This window comes from Triticum dicoccoides, chromosome 1B (assembly GCF_002162155.2).
Source record: "Triticum dicoccoides isolate Atlit2015 ecotype Zavitan chromosome 1B, WEW_v2.0, whole genome shotgun sequence".
NCBI lineage: Eukaryota > Viridiplantae > Streptophyta > Magnoliopsida > Poales > Poaceae > Triticum > Triticum dicoccoides.
Window position 1 is genome coordinate 697741387 of NC_041381.1, and position 6000 is coordinate 697747386.

The following is a 6000-nucleotide window of genomic DNA, read 5'->3' on the forward strand; positions in this document are numbered from 1 at the left end:
AACGAGCCCTGAATAATTTCATATTTCAGCACAACACTCATATTGGTCTATGTTGCCAATAGAAAAAAAATCCAAGGCGAGAAGAGGCAACTTATGTCGTTTTGCCCACAAGGTTGACATGTTCCCTACCGAAACGACGAGACTTCTTGTGGGAAGCTCCGGTTTGTAAGAGGCTTATACCAAAACTTGTCCCAAATTGGACAAAAATTTTACGACGACATATATGTGCCATGTCATGACATGATGCCAAGTTTCATGAATTTCAGATGAGTTTTGGATATACGAGGATTTAAAAATTAAGATTCTCAATGTTTGAGGTTAAGCCAGGACGCTGAGATGTTTGTAATTCATTCACATTTCTTGCATGGGACTTAAACATGCACACAAGGACATGTATATGATTTTTCAACCCATTTTGGTGTACTGGAGCATGTGCTTGTAGTTCAATTTTAAATTATGCACATTAAATGCCTAGAAAACTCAATTATAGTTTATAAAAAAACCAAGAAAACTCTGGATAATTCAAAGACATTCTGGTTAACTGTTTGGCGCCCATGGGTGAGCACAGTGCACACGCGTCGTGCGAGCTCGCGCTTCCTTCTTTCCCATGTTTTCCATATTAATGGTGTTATATATCGAAACACGTCACCATTTCCCGCTAGTCCCCCAATCGGTTTCCCACCACTTCTCCTTTTTTTAGAAGAACCCGCCACTCCTCCTTTTTTTCAGAAGAACCCGCCACTCCTCCTATCGGTTTCCCGCTACCAGCGTTAATGGGCATAGAAGGCTAGGCAGCAACACATCGTCCGTACCGCAGTATACCATTCCAAGCATGCCATTCCGGTGAAGCGCCACCCTTGTCATCAACCTCATCGATGAGGAGAATGAGCCAGAGCAGGCCGGAGAGCAAGAACAGTCATGCGCCATCGAGCAAAAGCGGCAGCGTGCCGCCGAGCGTGAGCGGTATCATCGCGCCCTAGTGCTTGAGCAGGCCAGTGTCTAGACATGTGTTCGCCGCCGCCCATGGAGCGGAGCGGAGTGGTACGTCTCCGTCGTATCTACTTTTCCAAACACTTTTTCCCTTGTTTTGGACTCTAACTTGTATGATTTGAATGGAACTAATCCGGACTGACGTTGTTTTCAGCAGATTTGCCATGGTGTTGTTTTTGTGCAGAAAATAAAGATTATCTGAATGTCCTGAAACTCCACGGAACACCTTAGAAAAAATAAAGAAAAATCCTCGCAAAAGATGAAGACCAGGGGGCCCACACCCTGTCCAGGAGGGTGTGGGCGCGCCCCCTACCTCGTGGGCCCCCTGGTGGCCCTCCGACGCCAACTCCAACTCCATATATTGGCCTTCGGGGAGAAAAAAATCAGAGAGAAGAAATCATCGCGTTTTACGATACGGAGCCGCCGCCAAGCCCTAATCTCTCTCGGGAGGGCTGATCTGGAGTCCGTTCGGGGCTCCGGAGAGGGGAATTCGTCGCCGTCGTCATCATCAACCATCCTCCATCACCAATTTCATGATGCTCACCGCCGTGTGTGAGTAACTCCATCGTAGGCTTGCTGGACAGTGATGGGTTGGATGAGATTTATCATGTAATCGAGTTAGTTTTGTTAGGGTTTGATCCCTAGTATCCACTATGTTCTAAGATTGATGTTGCTATGACTTTGCTATGCTTAATGCTTGTCACTAGGGCCCGAGTGTCATGATTTTAGATCTGAACCTATTATGTTTTCATGAATATATGTGAGTTGTTGATCCTATCTTCCAAGTCTATAGTCACCTACTATGTGTTATGATCCGGCAACCCCGAAGTGACAATAATCGGAACCACTCCCGGTGATGACCATAGTTTGAGGAGTTCATGTATTCACTATGTGCTAATGCTTTGTTCCGGTTTTCTATTAAAAGGAGGCCTTAATATCCCTTAGTTTCCAATAGGACCCCGCTGCCACGGGAGGGTAGGACAAAAGATGTCATGCAAGTTCTTTTCCATAAGCACGTATGACTATATTCAGAATAAATGCCTACATTACATTGATGAACTGGAGCTTGTTCTGTGTCACCCTATGTTATGACTGTTACATGATGAACCACATCCGGCATAATTATCCATCATTGATCCGGTGCCTACGAGTTCTCCATATACTGGTTCTCGCTTATTTACTTTTCCGTTGCTACTGTTACAATCACTACAAAATACCAAAAACATTACTTTTGCTGTCTTTACTTTTGTTACCGTTACCACCGCTATCATATTACTTTGCTACTAAACACTTTGCTGCAAATACTAAGTTTCCAGGTGTGGTTGAATTGACAACTCAGCTACTAATACTTGAGAATATTCTTTGGCTCCCCTTGTGTCGAATAACCTAATTTGGGTTGAATACTCTACCCTCGAAAACTGTTGCGATCCCCTATACTTGTGCGTTATCAAGACCTTTTTCTGGCGCCGTTGCCGGGGAGCATAGCTCTATTCTTTGAGTCACTTGGGATTTATATCTGCTGGACACTATGAAGAACTTGAAAGACGCTAAGACCAAGATTTTGCCCTCAACTACGAGGGGAGGTAAGGAACTGCCATCTAGCTCTGCACTAGATTCTCCTTCTGTTATAAGTAAGCTTGCGACGCCTAAACCTGTTACCGCTATGAATTCTGATATGTCGCATGTTGTTGATGATGCTAGGTCTAGAGAAAGAGAAATTATTGAACCTGAACACGATGATGTTAGTGACGATGAACTTATGCCTGCTATTCCTGAGGGTTATCTTTTTGATGTTGAATCTTCTGCAGCTATTTTTGCTTGCCAGGATAGACGTGAACTTAAGAGGTTACTAATTAAATGGAGTAAAGAATCTTTTAGAGGTAGAATGAAACCCGACCCTGCTTTTGCTACTTCACCTATCTGTGTTCCTGATCAGGACTGTTATGATTTTTCGGTTGATCCCGATATAATTACTTTGGTTGAATCTGATCCTTTCTATGGCTATGAATCTGAAACTGTTGTGGCACATCTTACTAAGTTGAATGATATAGCTGCCCTGTTTACTAATAATGAGAGATCGCGCTATCTTTATTTACTCAAAATATTTCTGTTCTCGTTAAAGGGTGATGCTAAGATATGGTATAATTCTCTTGATCCTAGTTGTGTGCAAAGTCCCCAGGATATGATTTATTACTTCTCTGCTAAATATTTCCCTGCTCATAAGAAACAAGCTGCTTTGAGGGAAATATACAATTTTGTGCAAATTGAAGTAGAGAGTCTCCCACAAGCTTGGGGGAGGCTTCTCAAGTTACTTAATGCTTTGCCTGATCATCCTCTTAAGAAACCTGAAATATTTGATATCTTTTATAATGGACTAACTGATGCTTCCAGAGATTACCTGGATAGTTGTGCTGGTTCTCTTTTCAGGGAAAGAACACCGGATGACGCTGAAATCCTATTGAATAATATGTTGGCTAATGAAAATAATTGGGCACCTCCCGAGCTACCTCCTGAGCCAGTTCCTAAGCCAATTACTGAGCCTATTCCTAAACCAACTCTGAACAAGAGAGGTGTTCTATTTCTCAGTCCTGAAGATATGCAAGAGGCAAAGAAATCTATGAAAGAAAAAGGTATTAAAGCTGAAGATGTTAAGAATTTACCTCCTATTGAAGAAATACACGGTCTTAATTTACCGCCTGTTGAAGAAGTATATGATCTCAATTACTTATTTACTGAAGAACCTCCCGATATCCCGACACAGGTAGTAAAGGTAAATTCTCTCTATAGATATGATAAAGCTGAAGTCCCTCCTACTAAAATTTCTAGTCAGTGCTTGGATGAGTTTGATAACTTTATGTTTAAGCAAGATGACTTTAATGCTTATTTTGGTAGACAATTAAAACAAGATGCTTATATGATTAAATGCTTGGGTGATTATATGGCTGATATTAGGGGTGAACTTAAACTTGTTAGCAAACATGCTTCTATGGTTACCACTCAAGTAGAACAAGTACTTAAAGCTCAGAAAGAAGCGCTTGATGAAATGAATAGTAAGAAAAATGATTATGCTATTAGAGTGGCTACTAGAACCGGTAGAATGACTCCAGAACCTTTGTACCCTGAAGGCCACCCTAAGAGAATCGAGCAAGATTCTCAGAGAAATGATATTAATGTACCTAGTTCTTCTAAAAGGAAGAAAAATAAAAATGATAGGACTTTGCAAACTTCTAGTGAACCTATTGCTGAGCCACATGAGAATCCAAATGATATTTCTATTTCTGATGCTGAAACACAATCAGGTAATGAACATGAAGCTAGTGATAATGTTAACGATAATGTTCATGTTGATTCTCAACCTAGTAATGATAATGATGTAGAAGTTGAACCTGCTGTTGATCTTGATAACCCACAATCAAAGAATCAACGTTATGATAAAAGAGATTTTGTTGCTAGGAAACATGGTAAAGAAAGGGAACCATGGGTTCAGAAACCCATGCCTTTTCCTCCGAAACCATCCAATAAAAAGGATGATGAGGATTTTGAGCGCTTTGCTGAAATGATTAGACCGATTTTTTTGCATATGCGATTAACTGATGTGCTCAAAACAAACCCTTACTCTAAGTATATGAAGGATATTATCACTAATAAAAGAAAGATACCTAAAGCTGAAATTTCCACCATGCTTGCTAATTATACTTTTAAGGGTGGAATACCAAAGAAACTTGGAGATCCCGGAGTACCTACTATACCATGCTCCACTAAGAGAAATTATGTTAAAACTGCTTTATGTAATCTTGGAGCCGGTGTTAGTGTTATGCCTCTCTCTTTATATCGTAGACTTGACTTGAATAAGTTGACACCTACTGAAATATCTTTGCAAATGGCTGATAAATCAACTGCTATACCTGTCGGTATTTGTGAGGATGTGCCTGTTGTGGTTGCAAACGTTACTATTTTAACGGACTTTGTTATTCTTGATATTCCTAAGGATGCTAGTATGTCTATTATTCTTGGAAGACCTTTCCTTAATACTGCAGAGGCTGTTATTGATTGCAACAAAGGCAATGTCACTTTTCATGTTAATGGCAATGAACACACGGTACACTTTTCGAGGAAACAACCTCAAGTTTACAGTATCAACTCTATTGGAAAAATTCCATCGATTATATTTGGAGGTTTTGAATTTCCTCTCCCTACTGTCAAAAAGAAGTATGATATACTCATTGTTGGGGATTTTCATATCCCCGTTGAGGTAACTTAGTGCTATTCGAAATTTCTCCGGTTTCGTGTTAATCGGAATGAGCTCGTTAACAAGACTTGATCAACCTTGTTAGTGGATTCATTTTGATGATCACGAGATGGATGAAACTAGAAGCACAACCTTCTGTACCCTCTTTATATGTTCTTTTGTTTAGTAGAAATAAAGTAAAATAGTATTTTTCTGTCTGTCTCCTGACTTATCCGCTCAATATAAAAATATCCCGAAAATAAAAGTCCTCAGAATGCCATGCCAATTTTTTTTTATGTTTTTTGGGAATATTTAAGAATTTACTGTGCAAAAATCACCGCGGGGGGAGCTGCCACCTGGCCATGAGGGTGGAGGGCGCACCCCCCTGCCTCGTGGGCCCATGGTGGCCCTCCTCCACTTGTTCCTGCACCCATCTTCTTCCTTTGTCTCACACAAACACGAAAAACCAACTCAAGCACGAGTTCCAGCCCCCGTAGCTGTGATTTTCGATCTGCTTGCTCAAAGCACCTCTCTCAAAACTGCTTGGGGAGATTGTTCCTTGGTATGTGACTCCTCCATTGGTCCAATTAGTTTTTGTTCTAGTGCTTTATTCATTGAAAATTTGTGCTGCATAGGTGACTATGTTCTTGAGCTTGCATGTCAAATTTATATGGTTCCAAGTAGTTCCAATGCTTTATATAGGCTCTAGGCACTTGTAGCTTGGGGGAGTTGATACGTCTCCGTCGTATCTACTTTTCCAAACACTTTTGCCCTTGTTTTGG